General features: G+C 41.6%; 1 protein-coding gene across 2 annotated transcripts in view; it reads left to right on the forward strand.

Moving 5' to 3' along the window:
* MYLIP (myosin regulatory light chain interacting protein) overlaps nt 1-20,956 on the forward strand; it is a 91,306-nt gene that overhangs the window by 64,895 nt on the left and 5,455 nt on the right. Inside the window, exons 9-12 of one of the 2 annotated variants that reach the window (XR_012500975.1) lie at nt 13,073-13,204; nt 13,431-13,543; nt 14,259-14,354; nt 19,126-19,299. The gene's annotated coding sequence lies outside the window, so the exon portion shown is untranslated. The remainder of the gene's footprint in view (nt 1-13,072; nt 13,205-13,430; nt 13,544-14,258; nt 14,355-19,125; nt 19,300-20,956) is intronic. The other variant, XR_012500976.1, reaches the window with a different exon arrangement.

Below are 20,956 nucleotides of genomic sequence, written 5' to 3' on the forward strand. Positions count from 1 at the left end.
ATGAGCATTGCCTTCCAGAACTTTCTTTCCCCGGTAAATCTTCTGCAGAGTCCCAACGGCAGTAGGGGCACAAGACACCACACGTAGAGAACAGAGAAGGAAATGCTCCCAACCAGCCCCAGGTTCAATTTTAACCACACCGTTTGCTCCCTTTTCCTGATCAGATTGTTAGCAGGACTTGCCCACACTTGGCAAAACTTCTTTTATCCTTTTTTCATTCTTTCTACTGTTTGGGATCCCCTGAGCAGCAACATCACCAAAAGTCAGGAAAACTTTAAAAGGGAAGAGAGGCCCAAGGCCAGTGAACCCATGAAATGGACAATTGGCCCCTGAATAACCAGGATCTGACTGTACAGTAAACAACCCCCTCTCCTTTTTGGGAGCCAACAGCCAAGCACAGCCAAAACCTCTCTCTGCAGGAGATCCGAGAGAGTTCCTTCTGCACACACCCTGCTCCCTAACCCTACCAGGCATTCAGGACTGTAAACAATTCCCCTTCAGCACAGACACATCTTTCCTCAGATGAGTAGATTTTCTGGACTTGAATGTGAATGCAACTCACTGGCTTAGAGTTTGCATAAGTACTGCTTCATGGCTCTCTGAGTTTGGCCCAGTGGACAGATTTTACATCTGCTGGCAAAGCGAGGCAGTGGCACTCAGAGGGGCATTTGAAACCACATTTTTTGGCTCATTAAAGCTATTCTACCAATGTTGCTCCCCATGTCATTCAACCTATTTTCAAGCCGTTTTCTCAATGGTGCACTTCAGGGAGGTTGGGCATGGATTTTGCAAAAAACTGGATCGTGTCCATAAGCCTCATCAAAGCCAGTTTATTCTCCAGCCCTGGCAACCTTTGAATAGCTCTTCCACCTTTGCAGTCCCCCCCACAAAGCCTGCTTTGCACAGTTGGCCCATGAACCAAGATGTTTATTTCATCTTGTTTTCTGAAGTCATGGGGGCCGCCATGTTGCCCCCAACAAGGGAGCAGGGTCTGTTTCCACCTCACAGCAAAGAGCCACCACAAATAGGCACAAACTCAGAGATCTCTTTGTTTAGCTTCCCGAGCCCAGCCAATCAGAGAAGTGCTAGAGGCACAGAATGCTTGAAAGCATCAGAAAAACACGCTTGACTTGGAGCTGTCTCATTAATGAGGACGGCTTACAGAATTTGTCAATTCCAAGTCCGAGAGGAAAGGAGCTTACTTGGTTGGTAGGCTGAAAAAGCAGTGATTTTCTTTTCGTTTCTATTTCAACCTGCAGCGGGCAGTGTGGAAGGTGGGCAGGAGCTGGGCGGTTTGTCCAGGCTGTGGCTGTGGTTCTCTGTATATGTGGGTCCCCACCTCTTCCTCGGTGAGCTCTTCCATATCCCTCTCTGGCTGAGATCCTAAGGGCCTTAGCCCTCACAGAAAGGGTTCCACGTCCAAAGCTGTTCCTCTTCTCTTTCTTCCCTGATATCCCAACACTCAACCTGGGAACACTGTCATAAACTGTCCAAGCACATGCCTGATTAGTGCCGGAGACTTGTTTTGAAATATACTCAGAGACGTGTGTATCTCTCCATGTGGGTGGTGGGCTGAACATTAGGCATTAATTGGCTGGCTAAAGGTACCGGGGTACCTAATTCATCCTCCTGTGATGGCTGATAACAGAAGTTCGGCTCCTTAGACAGTTGAGATACAAATGGCCTTAGCCAGAATGAAATAAAGGAATCCAGGTTAGAGAGGAAGAAATTAAACTATGCCTATTTTCAGACGGCCTCATCTTAGTTATAGAAAATCCTAAGGAATCCACTAAATAACTGTTAGGATTAATAAGTGAGTTCTGCAAGGTTATGCAAAAATCAGTTGTCTTTCTATGCAGTAGCAATGAGCAAACCAAAAGTGAAATTAAGAAATGAATTTCATTTTTAATAACATTAAAGTAATAAAATACTTAGGAATAAAAATTTAACCAAAAAAGGACAGAACCAGTATACTTTGAAAACTACACACATTGTTGAAAGACATTAAATAAGACCTAAAAAAGTGAAAAGATACCCCATGTTCATGGATCAAAAGCCTTAGTATTGTTAAGATGGCTATACTACCCAAACCAATCTACGGATTCAGTGCAATCTCTATCAAAATCCCAGCTGACTTCTTTTCAGAAATCAACAAGGTATCCCCAAAATTTATATTGCGATTGAAGGGGTCCAGAACAACCAAAATAATCTTGAAAAAGAAAAAGAACAAAGTTGGAGGAGTCATACTTCCCAGCTTCAGCATTTATTGAAAAGCTACAGTAGCCAAGACAGTGTGGTACTGGCATAAGGACAGACATAGATCGATAAGATAGATTTGAGAGTTCAGAAATAAACTGTTACATTTACAGTCAATTGACGTTCAGCAAGGATGCCAAGACCATTCAGTGAGGAAAGAATAGTTTTTCAACATACGGTGCTGGGACAATGGATAGACATATGCAAAAATTTTTAAACTTAAAACAAGAATTTAGACCCTCTCACATGCCATATACAAATTAGAATGGATCAAAACCTATGTAATAGCTAAAATGTAAAACCTTTAGAGGAAAACATAGGTGTAACTTTTTGTGACCTTGAGTTAGGCAATGGTTTCTTGGATATGACATCAAAAGTATAAGCAATTAAAGAAAAGATAAACTGGGCATAATTAAATTGTGAAATTTCTGTGTTCCAAAGGATACCATCAAGAAAGTGAAAAACAAACCCATAGAATGAGAGAAAATTTTTGCAAATCGTCTGTGTAAGAGATTTGTATCTATAATATATAAAGAACTATTGCAACTCAACAACAAAAAGACAAATAACCCATTTTAAAAATGGACAAAATATCCGAACAGACATTTCTCCAAAGAAGATACACAAATGGCCAACAAGCAGATGATGCTAAACATAACTAGCAATCAGAAAATGCAAATCAAAGCTATAGTTAGATACCAATTAACACCCACTGAGAAGGCTATAATTTAAAAAGAAAAAAAGCAGAAAATCACAAGTTTTGGCAAGAAAGTAGAAAAAAAATGGAACCCTCATACACTGTTGGTTAGAATATAAATGGTGCAACTGCTTTGGGAAACAGTCTGTCAGTTCATAAAATGTTAAACATAATTATCATATGACCCAGCAATTCCATTCTTACATATATACCCAAGAGAAATGAAAACGTATGTCCATGTAAACATTTAGACACTGACATTCAAAGCAACATTGTTGATAATAGTTAAAAGTGAAACCGCCTAAACGTCCATCAGTAGAGGTACAAGGGTTTTGAAGAGAACAGAACCAATAGGATATATTTAAGTGTATATTTAAGAGGAGATTTATTATAGGAATTGTCTCACGTGGTTATGGAGGCCAAAAAGCCCCATAGTCTGCCGTCTGCAGGCTGGAGAACCTGGAAAGCTGGTAGTTAATTCAGCCGGGGCCAAAGGCCTGAGAAGGAGGGGGCTGCTGGCATAAGCCCCAGACCCGAAGGCCTGAGAACCAGGAGCTCTGATGTCCAAGGGCAAGAGAGGAAGTACGTCTTAACTCAGGAACAGAGAGAGAAAATTTGTCCTCCCTTTGCCTTTCTGCTCTGTTTGGCCTTTCAACGGATTAAATGATGTCTGCCCACACTGGTGTGGACAAATCTTCTTTACTCAAGTCTACTGATTCAAATGCAAATCCTGGAAACACCTTCACTAATACACAGAGAAGTAACATCTTGCCAGCTCTCTGGCATCCCTTAGCTCAGTCAAGTTGACAAAAAAAATTAACCATCACAATGGCCAAATAAATAAACACGATACAGTATTTCCATATAATGGAATATTTTTCAGCCATAAAAAGAAGTGAGGTACTGACACATACTAAAACATGGATGATCCTTGAAAACAATATGCTGAGTGAAAGAAGCCAGTAACCAAGGACCACATTATATATGACTCCGTTTATATGAAATGTCCAAAATAGGCTAATGTATAGAGACAGAAAGTAGATTATTGATTGCCTAGGACTAGCAGGGATGGGATGGGGCGGGATGGGGAGTGATGGCTAAGGAGTGTAGGGGATTTCTTCTTAGGGTCATAAAAATATTTTGAAACTGATTGTGATGATAGACACATAACTGTGAATATACTAAACGCCATTGAATTGTACACTTCAAATGGCTGAATTCTGTGGTATGTGAATTGTATCTCAACAATGCTGTTTTTCAGAAAGAAACCAACCAACCAACAAAGGCCAGTCTTTGCCTTATGGCTAAATACTGGATTAGACTGTTCCTCGTAGGCTTGCCTATGCAATGCTTTTGCAGGGTTTTCCTTTTCCCTCTAGAAAGTTCTAGAAAAGGGATCTAGAAACCTAAGGAGTTGAGCAAGGTGGTGGCAAAGGACCCACAATCAGCTCAGAATTCCAAAGGATTGGAGTCCCTGGAGTTCAGGGGCATGGGACAAAACTATGGAAGGCAATCATTTTTGAGCCCAGACTCTTCACAAGGGTAACTGGGCAAATGATTGCACTCATGTTTTAAGATGGAATTGAAGTTTCCAGCAGAAAGCACCACAACACATTTATCATCCTCTCCAATCAGCCTGTCCTTGCAAGCAGCCTGAGGATGGGAATGACACTCCCATCTGCAAGTGGTAGTTTGGACCACGTGAGGCTGCCATTTCTGTAGGTTGGAAATGGTCCGTCATTGGCAGTTTCACGTGGTTCAGTCTAACAGGTGCTATGTTGGTGAGGACAGAGGTGATGCCACTGCGCCGGAGCTCCCTATTCAGGGGCCTGTCATATGATGCTTCTAGCTCACTCTTTTGGGGCTTGTGCAAGATTCTGGTCCCTCTTGCTGCAGAAAGCTGGCCACAGGTATACACACCCACCTGCTCACTTCTGTTCCCAGCAGGAAGATCTGCAGCATTTGTAATACTAACCATCTTTTCTGGCATAGCTTTCCTCCAAAAGATTAGCTCAACCTTGTTGAGATTGTATCCGACTGGGAGTCCTCTGCCAACAAGGGGGATGGAATTTTCAGTGCTGAAAAGGACCTCACTGAGTGTGTACCAAACCTATTAAAATGCACTTACCTTAAATATTTAATTCTTAACTCAAGAAATTGACAAGATGTTCATCATTTTGCTTCAAAAAAATCATCTGTCTATGAATAACACATCATTTACAATTAACAGTGACTTCAGTACAGCCGACTCAGAATTACTGTAAAGTGAGAAAATCTAACCTGATAAACTCTTTTTTAAATTACGGATTTTAAAAATAGGGATTTAAAAATGAATGAACTGGACACAATAACAACATCTTACAGACCCATGTCTTTCAGTCTGGCCATTTTCTTTTTTAAATTTGTTAGGGGGTGATGTCAATATTTTCCAGCCCCAAACAATTTTGTAGATCCTTCAAAAGCTCATGGGCCTGGAGGCTGCCCTTCTCTTGTGTAATGAGGTTCCTGAGTGAGGTGACTTGTCCGGGATGCTGCAGTCAGACGCCATCAGAACTAGAAATCGGGGGTTTGGGCCTCCAAGCAGTTGCTCCGGCCACTACTTCCGTGTGCGATGTGCGTGTTGTATCTGTACAAGGTCAGCGTCAGCCTTGTCTTATTTGGATATTCTTATTCTCCTCTACGCCTTGAAAACCCTCCTGGTTTGTAAAGAAAATGATCTCAAGTCAAAAAAAAAAAAAAAAAAAAAAAGCCAAAGTTGACGTTTTCTCTTGTTGTGCTTTGTTTTCAAGGCTCAGGCTAGCAAGCACAGGCAACAAAGAATTGCTGGACCTCACTTCCTGTCTGGTTCCCCAGCTCCCTGGAGACTTGCATCTCAAATAAATGTTTCTGTCAGGAGGCTGAGCTCCCAGCTGTGTAAATTGGTCACAGATGTAATTGCATTTGCCCTCTGCCCTGGAGGAAAACATGCCTGTGGTTGGGGGTTTAGACGTCTCAGAATGAAAGACATTGCTCCTGACTCCGGGTAATAGCCATGAGGCCCAAAACCGACTGCCACAGAGACGGGCCGAAGTGCAGCCAGATGTACAGGACGGTTGCTAGCCAGACTCCAGGCCTGGGCCTCCAGTTACCCAATCAAGTCAAGAACCAAGTTTTTTCACTGGCTCCTTTTACTTCCAAACAGGACTCCCACCACCCTGCACCCCCTCCCTCCCTCCCTCCCTTCCACATGCCCACAGGACCTCTGCCAACAGCTCCAATCCCTGCTTCGTTGCTCAGCAGGCAACAGCAGCCCCAGTACATCAACACCGCTGGGTCGCAACTGCTAGAATCTAACGAAAATAAACAGAGAAATACGCTGCTGACCCCCACCCAGGACCTCGAGATCCCAACACAGGGTTGACTTAAGCAAACAGCATTTCAGTGGCGCCTGGCACAGAAATCGAAGCCTTCAGACCTCAGCAGGAGGCAATGAGGCTGAGTTAGACCAACTCTTTGGGCATTGGAAGCCCTGGACATAGGACATGGGAGGCTGTCCAGGATGGAGGGTCAGAGCCAGTCTGGACTTTGCTGGAATGGAAAGGATGAGAAACATTGCCTGACAATCCCTGGAAATACTGCAAAAAGGGCTTTCTTACATCATGGCAATTTCTCCAGCTAGCTCTCTAAAGATCAGCGACCTGGCAACTGGGTAGCAAGTCTCCAGGAGACCAAAGATGAGTTGAGTGAACTTTTAAACAACGTTTTTGGAACTTTCCTATTTCTGGGGTTTAGCTCTCATTAAAGAACCAGCTGACAAATATGTGCTCCAAGCCCTGGGACAGAATTGGACCAGCTTGTGCCCCCTACTGTGACAGGTCATGGCCGGGAGTGCAGGCTCTGGGGTCAGGCTGTCTGGCTTTGAATTCACGCTTTGCCATCTATTCAGTTTGTGACTTTGTGATTCAGTCTCCTTGGTGCCTCAATTTCTTTGTTTGTAAAATGGGAATAATAAAAGGCCATACTGCATAGAGTTGCTAGGAGACTGCAAAAATAATCCATGTCCCGAGCTCTGGAGGGAACCTGGCAGGAGGGAGAGAGAGGGACAGAGAGCTAGAGAGACAGAGAAAGGAGGGGGAGGAAGAGGAAGAATATCATCACATGATTCTTAGCATATAATCCTGAGTTCAAGGAACTGAGTTATTTGCTGTAACAAAAGTGTATCAGTTCTCATCCAGCTATTTATACGAGCTAGTTTTTCAGTGTTTATACTTAGTTATAAAAGTAAGAATGGAAATAGAATTAATGTTTAACTATATCTCAGTGCTCTAAAAGTAATTTTCATTCATAGGTATATGAACTAAATGGAGGAAACATGCATCTCCTTAATAGATGAATCTCCCATGCAATTTTTACTGTTACGCATTGTTATCCTTTTCGAAGTATACAAAATAGATACGTTGCTTTGATCAATTGTATAAGAATAATAAATTCATAATAAACTCAATCCAGATTAATGTTTAACAGTTTAACGCTTAGTCACAGGAACTTTTAAAAGAACCAATTTCATTTTTCTACTGAAGAAAAATATAATAGGGTGATCAGTAGAATTCTCTGGAGTGTAAAATGTATTATTACAAAAGGATATAATTCTATGGAGAAGTGGAATTGAGTTGCAATTTCAAGGAGAAAAAGGAGCAATTTAAAATTTATTCTCATTAAAGAAAGAACTTGTCAGTTTTAAATGGTGATGATTAAATGAGTAATGTTCACAGTCTTATTATAAAATTTTAATACTCACAGTACATCAGACTAGGCAGTTAATCTTTTGCAACAACATAAAACTTATGATAAAGCCTTTTGGATGACAGTCTAAAAAATGCAAGGAATTGGATAGTGTGTCAAAATTACTGTGGTATGTGTGAAAAATGTTTGAAGATGACCTATTCTATATTCCGTGTGTGTGTGTGTGTGTGCGCGCACATGGTGATTCCACTGAGACTTTCTACCTTTAGTAAGTCCATGGAAATATAGAGGAAGTCAAGTATTATTTTTTAGATCTTTTTTTTCCCTATAGCAAGGATCCCCAGTCTTTTCTTGGTGTTACAGACTGAGTTGTGTCCCCCCAAATGCATATGTTGAAGCCTGAAGCCCCAGTGTGATAGTATTTGGAGATGGGGCTTTTAGGGAGGCAGTTAAGTTTACATGAGGTCTTAAGGATGGGGCTAACCTGAAAAGACTGATAAGAAGAGGAAGAGATGTCAGAGACAGCGCACACTCTCTCTCCACACCTTTCTCCCCCTTCACGCATGCACAGAGGAAAGGCCATGTGAAGACACGGAAAGAAGGCGGCCATCTGAAAGACAGGAAGAGAGACCTCACCGAAAACCAACCCTGGCAGCACCTTGTTCTGGGACATTCAGCCTTCAGAATTGTGAGAAAACAGTTATCTGTTGTTTAAGCCCGTCTGTCTATGGTGTTTGGTTTCAGTAGCCCTCGCAGACTAACATACCTGGCGAAGGTCTTTAAATGGGCACTTGGAAAGAAACAGTGATAATGCAAGCTGCTGACACTCACAGGCGAGGCTGGGTTAGTAATTAGGCTGCAAGATCACCTGGCAGCCGGTGATCAGACTGCTGGCAAACATACGGTGACTCCTGTATCACTAGATTTCCTTAAAAATGCAGTGAGAAGAGAGGACTCAGTACAGACAGGATGGCTGGGGGTATTTCCTCGAGGACATGAGGTGAGCAGTGAAAGATGGGAGAGTTCTAGGGGTGGTGTTTAGGATGGAAAGATAGTAAGACCAGTGGCTCAGAGAAGACGCCATGACTGTGCCAACAGTGAGTAGACCTCAGGCAAACTTGACCAGCTGAGGAGTGACGGGCTCTGTCCCTAACCCTGAGATTCACCAGCAGTTACGTGGAGTTGCTTTGTGCAGGAACACACTTTGCTCCCCAATTGGATTTAACCTTTATCAGGCTAAGGACTCTTTGACTGACTCTCTTCTTCCAGCTGTGGGGACCTTCTGCCCTTCTGCATTTCCATCTTGGTATGGAGGTCATCACACCCTCCCGAGACTTGACTTCTCACCTCTATTTCTTTATTTCTCCTTTATTTCTCTATCCTTTAGGACATCTTATGGCTGCCCACTACCCCAAACTACCCCCTGCAAGCTCTTCATTCATCAGCTTCCTCAGTACCTTCAGGGACCTCACACAGCCTGTGAATATTCTAAAAGCCATTGAATTGTACACTTTATGATGACGCATCTTATAGTATATGAATTATATCTCAACTTTTTAAATTTGACTACTATATTGAAAACAATTGTCCCTATAAAAAATGCAACTAAGAAACAGATTGAAGTACAAAATGATTATTATTCTGCCTAGATTAAATGTTGATGTTAGATAATCAGTATAAAGTTTTATGATATTTGTTTTAATATTAAAAAAAAAACCCAGTTGGTAAATAATTGAATGAAGAGAGTGGAAAACATGGGAGAAATGAATGGAATGGAGGGTGTTTCTGTAGGAATGAGTCTGGATGAAGAGAAGGAGGAGGGAGGGGATGGGAGGGCCAGGAGGGGGATCTGTCCGGGAGGAGAATAAATGCTGGCTGAATGAATAAAGTTTTCCATTTTTGTATTAGAGTAAACAGGAAATTAACAGCAATTGCTTGCATTAACATTTGAACAAGTTGTAACAGTGCTGTGCATGCCAATGGAGCCAGTTTCAAAGACTAAACCATCTTGTGTGGAACATGAGCTTGAAAATGGAACGATGAAGAATTCTGAAAACATGTGCTGATGTCAGTTTTTACCAGCAGTGTTTGAATTTGCATTTTAATGTCATGAGAAATGTCGTTAGTGAGTAAAGCCTGTGCTTCTGGGTAAAGGATATTTTGCCCTCTACCAGAGGTTCTCAACTCTTTTACTCCCTGCTTCATTTGGCAGTTCCTGGACCTTCCACGTTCTGAAGTGGGGTTCCTACCAAAGCAATCACCACCTCGTAAAAGGTACAACAGCTGGTCTTTTTATTGAAGGGAACAGCAATACCAGCTCAAGAACGTCCCTTTGTTTCTCCCTAGATGAGCAGGAAGCATGTGGGGGTGAGTAGGAAAGTCATGAAGTTGGAACTAGAAAACATGTTAATGGCATAGTGGTTACAATCCCCCAGTAATCCTGCAGTGACCATAAAAAGGCAAACAAGAATTAAATGTCATGGGATAACATTATTTTTTGAGCTTAAAAGATCTTGAGAGGACACTACAGACCAACTTGCTCATTTAAAATATGGGAAAATTGAATTCCTCCTCTGGGAAGATGGAGAAGTACTTTTCGCTCTCTCTTCTGCTGAATACAACTGAAACCCCTGCACATTAGAAATAAGACAAACATAAGAAAACTCTGAACAGTGGAGAAAAGAAGGCAGACTGGCAAAGGACCTCAGGACCAAAGGACCAATTCTACACAATCTCTTCCAGAAAACAGAATAGGAAAGATCATTTCCCAATTCTTTTTATGAAAAAAATTATTACCCTGATTACAAAAGCACAGACAGTACAAGAAGCTACAGATAACACTGTACCTAATGTGGGAAGACTGATTTCTCCCTAAGATTGGGAATGAGGGAAGCTCTCTGCTCTTACTAATTTTATTCAACATAATGCTCAACTAAAAATGCGAAATTAAAAGTACAATACTGCTTGTAATCACCCAAAACCCCAAAATACTTAGATGTGACTCTAGTAGCACATGTATAGGATTTGTATGCTGAAAACTACAAAAGGTTGGTTAAAAAAAGATCAAGAAATATGTAACTAATGGAGAGACACACCATATTCATGGATTTGAAGACTCAATAGAGTAGCAATGTCACTTGTCCCCAGATATATATACAGAGTTAACACAATTCCTATCAAAATACAAGCAAGAATTTTTATAGATACAGGCAAGATTATTCTAAAATTTATATGAAAAGTCAAAGGAATTAGAATAGCTAAAAAAACTTTTGGAGAAGAATAAAGTGAGGGACACCAGTAATATTTAAGCATCACAGAGTATCACTGTACAGGCAGAGCATTTCATTAGAGCTAGTCTGTAGACACAACAGACACACGGAACTGCGAGTTGGAGAGTCTGAAAAACTATGGACTCGAAAGCAAGTGTCAAAGTGCCCTCTAGTGGTGCATACAAGCACACGCACCCTCAGTGTCCTTTATCCAGAGCGAAGGGAACACAAGTTGCAAAGATACAGGACTGTTGGAAGCGTGGCTTTTTGAATCCTGTTTTCAGTTTCTTTCAGAAACCCTGAGGTTCAGACAGGATGTGACACGTGAAGATTTAAGTCAATTAAAAGAGGCTTCTGGCATCCAAGCCCAGGGAGTAATCATGAATAAGGAGAGGCTGTAGAAAATGAAACAGCTTCCACTGTACGCTGAGCATAAGCATCCTTGGCGAAATTTCTTGCCAGTCTGCTCAGAAAAATTGAGTTCCGGTAGCAGTTTCTCAGCCAGGAGTGACATGCTTTGATTGGCTAATGATTTATTGCTTTATTACACATTGACCTAGAGGGGGCACCTCCGCTAAGCCACTTCTTCAGTTTGATGACAAATAATCGACTATCTAGAATGACCAAGAAATATTCCTTTCTGAATTCTTTGTTTCTCAACATGGGGTTTAATTTGGAGTATTCAAGTTCTTCCAGTATAGGTAACAAGACTGTACCATGCTCATTAATATTTTTAAAGCCAGTAAAAATTATCTATGGTTGATTAGAAACTTTTAATATAGTAACTGATTTCTTACATGAGGGGAAACACACTCTTCCGAAAACAACACTGGCCTGAAAGCATGGGGACGTGGACATTGGCATTGCCTCTGCCACTGACTAGGTGACTTCGAGCAAACCCTTTAACATCTCTGGGCCTCAGGTTCCCCAATAATAAGTGACAGAACTGCACTAACAGCTGATTTGCTTTTCATCTCTAAACTAATCAAATTTATAAAATTTCAAAGTGCTATGTTTTTTGTGTGTATTTCCTTCACCGGCCCCAGGGTCCCCTCTCCTGTCCCACTCCTAAGCAAAAACCAAGCTTCAAAGAACCAGCTGAACTCAGGGAGACAAAGACTAGGATGGTAGCCTGGAGAGCCCGCTTTCCTCTTCCTGAACCTAGAAAATAATAGGGGCTGGAAAAGGGTTAAAAAGAGATAAAATGGTGAATTACTCAAATGAGGACAAAAGGCCAGAGTGGGTGGAGCTATGGGATAGCAAAGAGGAGCAGGAACTTTCTAGCTTGGGAATCAGGACCTAGAAAGGAAGGGACTCAGAAGGGTAATCCTCCTTGTGTGTGGCGGCCCACAGGGAGCCCCGCTGTCCTGAACAGAGGTGGGGCATGGGTGCCTCATGTGGGGTCGGGCACATCTCCACGACAGGGCCCAGCGCTTCTGGATGCAGGTGTGCTCCATCACACCAGTGATGGAGAGGGGGATGTGTGCACATCCATTTTTATCAATAGGTCATATTTTAGAGGAATTTTTCTATTTCCTTTGTAAAATGGGAAGTAGCTTTGGCTATAGAGTTAATTTCCTCTCTTAATTAAATTAATTATCCCCCAAGAATCTAAGGCTTCCGTAATCTCTGATAATCAGCATTCGGATGTGAAAAATAATTATGCCAGGACTTCTCAAAACCCAAGCTATTATATATTGTGGCTTAAATTAGGGTTAATTGCACCAGAATTTTACTATATGAAGTATTACTCAAGATGGGCAGCTCAGCACCTGAAATGTTGGATTCTTTCTGTTATATGGCCAGGTTGTGTGTAGTCAGGGTTTTTGTATTAAGTTTCTATACGAAGCTGTCAGAGATGGGGCAGATGCCACAAATTAATTTTAACGTGAATATAAATGTACTAAGAGAACACATTCAATCAAATATACTAGATGCCACACACAAAAACAGGTAGTCTTGAATTTGATTAGAGACAGAGAAAACTGCACAAACCTAAAAAAAGGAGGCGTTTGTTTCATTACTAAAGAGAAAGTTAGTAGATATGTGTATTTGTAAATGTTTGAGTTTTTCCAGGAAGAGTTTTTAGGAGGTAGAATTTTCATCTGATGTTTTTGTTTTTAAAAAGGGGTTGAAAGAAGGCAGAGAGATCAATAAAACCCTCCTGGCTGTAAAAAAAGGAGCTGTTTCCAGGGCAACAAGCGAGGATGAAATGTTACGGATTTGAAGGAGACAGCATTTGACTAATACAAAGAAAGAGGTGAGAGGAAACAGAGACCAGACACCGGGCCAAACTGAGAATAAGAAACATGGGACTCAAGTCTTGGCAGCTTCTCTATTTAATGCTGCAAACTGCCCTCCCCCAGGTCCCAGCACCCATCCCCACCCCCACCCCCCAACACAGCTTCCAGAATCTCTTCTCCCTCCAATGAAATTTCACCTCAGAAAAAGACCAGAGACACACCAAACCTCTCTACTTCTCACAGAGTCTGTGGAATTTCGACATGAGGGAACATCTCATGCTAGAGTTTCTCCAAGTATGGCCATCACTTCTTGGGAGCCCAGGTGGCCGGAGCCCAAGGCTGGGGAAGAGTGAAACGTATGTGAAAGTCTGTGTTTATAAACAGGTTCACATTCCTTGTTAGTTCATCTGAGTTCATTTTTATATAAAAGAATACTAACAGTAACCTATTCTTACAGCTACCATGTATTAAATTATATGTTCCAGGCACAGTGAAAAAGACTCTATACACATATATATGTACTTTTTCCAATTCCTTTCCATTATAGTTTATTACAAGATATTGAATATAGTTCCCTGTGCTGTATAGTAGGACCTTATTGTTTTTCTGTTTTATATATGGTAGCGTGCATCTGCTAATCCCATACTCCCAATTTATCTGTCCCCCCTTCCCCTTTGGTAACCCTAAGTTTGTTTTCCATGCCTGTGAGTCTGTTTCTCTTTTGCAAATAAGTTCATTTGTAAGAATGCGTTTTTATTGAGCCTTGTGACTGCTGTTATTGGCTCATTTATTATATCAATGAAGGATACAGAAAGTAGAAAGTTAAAAATTAAAAAGCATTATCTGACCGAAAGAGAGCTTCAGTTGACCAGCTGTGTAAGTTATAACCTCCAGTCAGTGAAGTTCACATAAAATAAAAAATATATTTACATATAATGTTCGATATCATCTCTTTTTTACATATGAAAGAATGGAAGTTTCCATGAGAACTGGAGCTCTTTAAACTTAGTAGAAACCCATCAAATTTAAAGGTCTTCAGGGTTATATGAAAAAACATTGATATGTCTTCAGTTTTTCAGTGAGGTGGGAGCTGGGGCCTCCTCCGTACTCCTCCTGGAGAAGACAGAAGAACTAGGTCATGTGCAAATTTTAAATCCAGGGACAGGGGTAAGTGACCATCCTCTCTTGTTGTTATGGAATCATAAAGGAATAGCAAGAACCAGCGTGTTCCATCATGGTCACAAGTGAGAAACTAGGCAACCTTCAGCTGTGAGTCTCCCTCAGTAGAGAACGTCTGTTAACTGTAGAGTGACCATCTTCCTTAACTGCGTAAGTGTTTTTCAACCTGGTGAGATTCAGAATTAAATGTAGAAATGCTTAAGAGGATCAGAACACTAGTAGCAATACACTTATGTTAAGAAGGGGTCTGCATATTTGGTATTTATCTTTTCACTACAATTTGAAACGTGTGTTTGTGCAGTCAATTTAAATGTGTGTTTGTGTAGTCGATTTAAGTCAATTTACGGTTTTAAGGTGAAATCTTCCATGTCATTCTCAGTATTGAAACATGGAAGAGAACTTTCGGTTTACTTTAGTTTATTGGATTTGTAACAATTACTTGGTGCTCAGGAAGGTTTTGTTTGGTAAATCAGGTCATCGACGTCTTAGAAGGGAAAAGCTTGGGTTCACACAGCTGCTAAAGGCCCTTGCCCCACAAAACATCCTCCCACCACCTTGGCGCCTTTGCGGTTCCTGATCCAGCCCATGCCGCCAGTTGTAAGAGGGGCCAGCGATAGAAAAGGCTGCCTGCACTTCAGCAGGCTTCTCCCTCCACCTGTTCACAAATGTGAACTACACCCAGCTGGGTTTTCCACGGCCCCTATGTCCTCTTTCCTCTCCAGGGCAATGCATTACACTCAGTGGCAAGGTTGGGCGCAGGGGGGACAAGGGATCAGATCAAAAATGCTTCTTTGTGCCTGGCTTTTCCAATCTAACACCTCCTCATGTGCTTTGCCCTGTTTGTGCCTGATGTCATTCAGGGAACCCCGTCCCACCCTGCATAGCACCCAACTGTGACGTTATCATACCTGCCCCCACCTGGCAATTGACTCTTCTAACCTTCCTTGGTCACTGCGCTATTCCCATGTCTCACTTGTAATACTTCTAGTCTCTGGATAGCCCAAGGCTTTCCCCTGCAAGAAGGCAATGCTATTACTGTAGCAAAAATTGCTCCAGAAAGAGTCTCACCAGGGAATTTCCTTGCTAGGAAATTTCTCTTCATGCAGACTCAGCCCAAGGTTCTCACTCTAAAAGACACATTTTCCAACATGTATGCAAATGTCAGCCGTGTAACTCATACCGCCCTGGGAGCTCTGGCAAGGTAGAAAGGGCAAAAACTAAGACCTCAAAGCAACGTTTAAGTAAACTTGTTTTAAATGGCCTGAGGCCCTTCCAGGAATCATGATGAACAGGGACCCGCAATTCAACTGACCAAACACCCCTTTCAAACAGCCTTTTTGAAACTTCCTACCTTACATCTCAAAGTTCCACTTCGCCCCCATCCACTGAGTGACGCCATGTGTCTTCCGCTCTGATCCTCCTCCCCTGCTGACCACAGGCCAACCTTGGAAAAGCTCATAGGTCCTCATGGGTACTCAGATGTCGGAGAAATCGTGCAATTCAGATGATTAAGGAACTGAGGCATAGGAGTCCCCAGCTCCTGGCTGTGAGCCCTCTTCCTCTTTTCTGATACAGAATTTTTAGAAATGGCAAAGTTTCAAAATTCCAAGGCTGAGGTCTTTTTTTCTTGATCGGCCTCTGTAAGAAAATTCTTTTTTTCAATTTGACATACTTAGAATGATAAGAGTCAACTAAATTTAAAAGCTTAAGAAAAGATGAGATTTTATAATCTGCAATTTTAATACATTAAATATTAACTTTCAAAACCAAAGTAAATCTCTGAATAGTCTCTCTGTGCACAAAACACTCTCAAAGGTGCCAGAAAATTTACATTTATATAAAATATGTATGATTCCCTCCGGGCCACTATCCATAAAGTGATAGTTTGGTAAATTGTTTTACAGCTATTGCCAGACATGAGTAAAAATTGGTGATTATGTAGGATTTGTAAAAGTGGGGATGTTCTTTTGTATAATGTAAAGCAGAAACTATTCTCAAAGAGACAGTGAGGGGTACTAATTAAAAACTCGGACTTTTGAGTTTGTGACCTCTATCCACACCTGAACTTGCCATCTGCTCGCTACTGCCATTGGGTAAATCACTGAAGCTCTCCGTGTTAGTTCTCTGGGTTGCCGTAACGAAGTACCACAAACTGGGTGGCTCGAAAGAACAAAAGTGTATTGTCTCACAGTTCTGGGGAGGAGGAATCCTGCCTCGTCTCCTCCTAGCTTCTGGTGCTCTGCCGGTGATCTTGGCATTCCTTGGCTCACAGATACATCACTATAATCCCCCCTCTTCACATGGCATTTTCCCTAAGTCCCTGTCTTCACATGGCCATATTATAGGGACCCCAGCCCTACTGGATTAAGGACCCACCCTTCTCCAGTATGACCTTATCTTAACTAATTACATCTGCAATGACCCTTTCCCCCAACAAGGTCACATTCTGAGATACTGAAGGTTAGGACTGCAACATGTGAATTCTTGGGGGACATAAATCAACCTATAGCACTCTCCAAGAGGGGTTACTGCCTGGTTCAAAGGTCTGCACAAGGGAAAATTAGATTACAGGTGCAATACACAAGGCATATCAGCTAACAGAGCATACACACGATGAAAGTAATTCGTGTAGAAATGGACCAACATGAAATTTCTGCAGCTAGGTAAGATACAAATGACAAAACGTAAAAATTAAAAACAATTGTATTTTCTATGGAAGAATTGTGGAAGATTTTTTTTTCTCTTAAAAATGTATTAAGTATTACTCATGTTGGCTGAACTTTTATTACAATGACTATGAACATGAGGTACTGGTTAATATCAACAGCATGTCAACATAGAATCCATCAAAAAAGTAGAAGATGGGCACGCAAAGAAGTGACAGCAACACCCCAAAAGCAGCAGTGTGTGGTGCAAAACTCACTGCTTTGGTGCTGAGGGATTTAAAATAAAACATACAAGTTTTGATTCTTAAGAGGCTAAGTATCTGTTCTGTGAATTATGGACGTCCTTCTCGGACACTTAAGACTTTCAGACTCTGCTTATTGTAAGCAGCTCTGCCGTCCTTGTTAAGGCATTCCTCACCAGGTGCCCGGTGATGGAGTGGAGAGGAGTGAAATTACTGAATTTTGAAGTAGATGTGAGTTTCTGGAGGATTTCCTGTTTCAGTTATGAAAAATGGTTAAGGAATGTAATGGACTGAATGTTTATGTTCCCCTCTCTCCCAAATTCACGTGTGGAAGCCCTAACCTCCAACATAATGGTATTTGGAGGTGAGGCCTGTGGGAGGTGATTAGATTTAGATGAGGTTATGACGGTGGGACCCTGGTGATGGTATTAGCGCCCTTACAAGAAGAGGAAGAGACCGGAGCTCGCTGTCTTTCTGCCGTGGGAGGATACAATGAGAAGCTGGCTGTCTGCAAGCCAGGAAGAGAGCCCTTACCAGGACCCGAATCTCCTAGCACCTTGGTCTTAGATTTCCCAGCCTGCAGAACTGTGAGAAATAAATGTCTGTTCAAGCCACCCAACTGATTTTGTTATGACAGTCTGAACTGACTAAGACAAAGGGTAGAAGAATAAAGGATTAAATGTTAAAACAAGAAGGGACCTTAGAAAATATCTAATCTAGCCCTTAATTAGAGCTGAAAAATTTAAGTCCCCAAAAGGTGAAGTGTTCTTCTCAGGGTTACATGGTTTGTTAGAAAGCATGTTAGAAAAAAGCCACATAAGAATCTAGGTCCCCTAAACCACATACCACTGAATTTCTAGTCCTTTGGATCAAGATGTGTTGAATGAATAAAGAAAAAATAAGAACTTCAAATATGCAATACGATAGTACCTGAAACAGTGGGAGGAAATTTATACTCTCACGGGTTTGGGCAGTGAATTTTAAAGCAGCACACTTAGCACTGGGGTACTTGGACCCCAGGGTCACACAAAGGCATTCTAAGGCAGATGTAGGCTTGGGTGGTTTTAAGATGGAATCAATTTCCATCCTTATGTTCAACTTCCATCCACCAGTGCTGGGGGAGCGGGTTCTCTTTTCAACCATGCCCTTTCATAGTTGCACAAATGAAGTTCCCTACTTCCCAAAAGAAAGGAAATCCTTCTGCTCAACCTGGTCTTTACATGTGGCATTGCCCTGGCCTATAAAACCCCTGGGTGCTCTTTGAAATATTCACTTGGGTTTTGGGAGTGGGGATGATTCTTACCATAGGCAATAGATCCTTTGGTTTCTAAGTTTTGCTTTCAAGAAAAATAAAGGACATAATCAAGGTGTCCGTTGGAAGATCATTGTAAGTTAATGTTTGTGTTAGATCACTGACGGAATTTTAGCGGATAACTCAGAGGACATCAGAGAACTGAGTGGCACTGCTAAGACAAAACTCCTTCATTCCCATTTACTTATGTGACCAAAGTTTCTCATAACTTCTGTCTATAAAGACAAGCACAGTAATAGGAATGGCATTGATGCTGAATTCTGTCTCGTTCTAGCAAAAAATTGTAGTCATGAACGGGTACACGAATTAATAGGGGAGTGGGAGGGAAGTCCTGGTTATCTACGTAGGGCTTCACAGGAATTCTAGCTCTTTACTTTTGGCTACTTGAAAGATTCACATTTCCCCAGCTCCCTTTAAAGTTATGAGCCCACGTCACTTGCTTTGCTAATGAAGTGCGAAGGGAAGGGACAAGGATCACTTCCAGGAAGAGGCTGCAGAGCTTTTACACTGTTTGCCTTGTTTCCTTTTTCCTGCTTCAGTGATTATGGAAACATATGTTGAGATGAAGCCTCTAGAAGGCTGAGTCCCCGAGTCACCACCAGGAGCAGTGCCTCTTGCTGAATGGAACAGTCGTAATAGCAAGAAGTACACTTGTGCTGTGTTGAGTAACTGAATACGATCCAGCCCATCCAGATTGACCGTGTTCATAAAAGGTACATCTTAATGATATTTTACCTTTGATGCTTTATAATTATTTATATATGTGATTTATTTAAGTTGTTTGGATAATTGTGTCGTATAAAAGTTATAATGCAACCCAAAAGAAAATGTGAATGATTAGATCATCATGATCACAGGAAATATTAAAATAGACATTTTGATTCCTATGATTTTGTGGCAGAGGAGTGTGAGGGGGTGATCAGGAAAAGCCGTTTCTCCCAGTGCAATCCATTTCATAAAATTTGAAATGGATTACACCAGAATAAATTCCTGAGGGGGACACGGACTGGAAATTGGAATTCAAGGACAAAGAGGAACAAGATGAAATTTCAGCTCTAAAAGTAGAGTTTTTTCATGTGTTTTTCAAGTGAAGGATGATGGACACTAAGTAATCCTGGTGTTAGTCTTCGTGTGCTATGTTTACAAATGATATAACATTTTCAGTTGGAATAAGCTAAGAATCACATCTTTTGCAACTACACTTATAATTTAAAATTTTAGATTTCAATTAAAAATATGCAAGAGAATAAGCAGCTTTACAAAATCTTGGAGGTACACTTGAAAAAAATTGAAAGTGCCAATTCTTACCTGTGTAGGACAAGGTGTCTAAACCCCAGTGCTACTGAAATTTAACGTTGGATAATTCTTTGTGGTGGGGGCTGTCCTACACACTGCAGGGTGTTAAGCAGCATCCTTGGCCTCTCTCTACCAGATGCCACTCGCTTCCCACTTTCCAGTGGCGACAACCACAAATGTCTCGAGACATTGCCAGATATCCCCAGGGGAAGCAAAATTGTTCCCAGTCGAAAACTTGGTCTGTAGGTAAAATATTTTTGTTGTTGTTCTTCCTGTTTCTACTTTCTTCAAAGGCATGAGTTATCCAAAAACACTGACAGTGACCCTAGAATCCCCTCAACCTTATTTCTATTCTCCTCCAAGCTTAAGAGAAGTGGCCAAGAAATGATGGCTTACACCAGGACCAGTTAACTCATGCATATTTCCTGCCTGCCCCTGCTCCACACATGTGTTTGCGATCCTGGTGTAAATTGAACTCAGTTTTGATGAAGAATGAAAAACGTGAGTTAGCACTGCTCAGAGCTGTCCCGTGCCTAACTACTTCATGCCCAATGTTGTGTTAGCTAACGTGAACACACACAACACGACACAATAATCAACGTGCCCAGGAGAAGAGAGATGTCAATTTCTTGGAGATCTTACTGATTCTTAACAAATGGGGTATTGTTAGTTCTTGAGGAGGAATAGGTAGGGGGGAAAATTTTATGAATCAATGGAAAGGAAAATAAAGGCAGCTCGTGAGGGAAATGGGCTGAAGGTCAAGAGCCAAGGGGAAAGAAAGAAGAGCGGAAGTCACCTTGTTCTGTACAACCTGCCCGTGAACTTCATTCATTCATTAATACAGGAGGAGGGAACATTGTGGTTAGACGTCTGCAGAAGCCAGAGGCTATGTGGGTATTTAGCTTTTGTTTTTGGTCTGAGTTTGGGGCTGTTTTTCTTGCAACCCTATTGAACAACTGCAGCCCCGTGAGGACAAGAAGAACAAGGGGAAGAAACTCAGCTCTTGGTTTGGAAGGTCTTGAGAAGCTACTTATTTAGATACCTGAAGGGTTATGGGGAAGAGCCAGGAGACCA

This window comes from Camelus bactrianus, chromosome 20 (genome assembly GCF_048773025.1).
Source record: "Camelus bactrianus isolate YW-2024 breed Bactrian camel chromosome 20, ASM4877302v1, whole genome shotgun sequence".
Lineage (NCBI taxonomy): Eukaryota > Metazoa > Chordata > Mammalia > Artiodactyla > Camelidae > Camelus > Camelus bactrianus.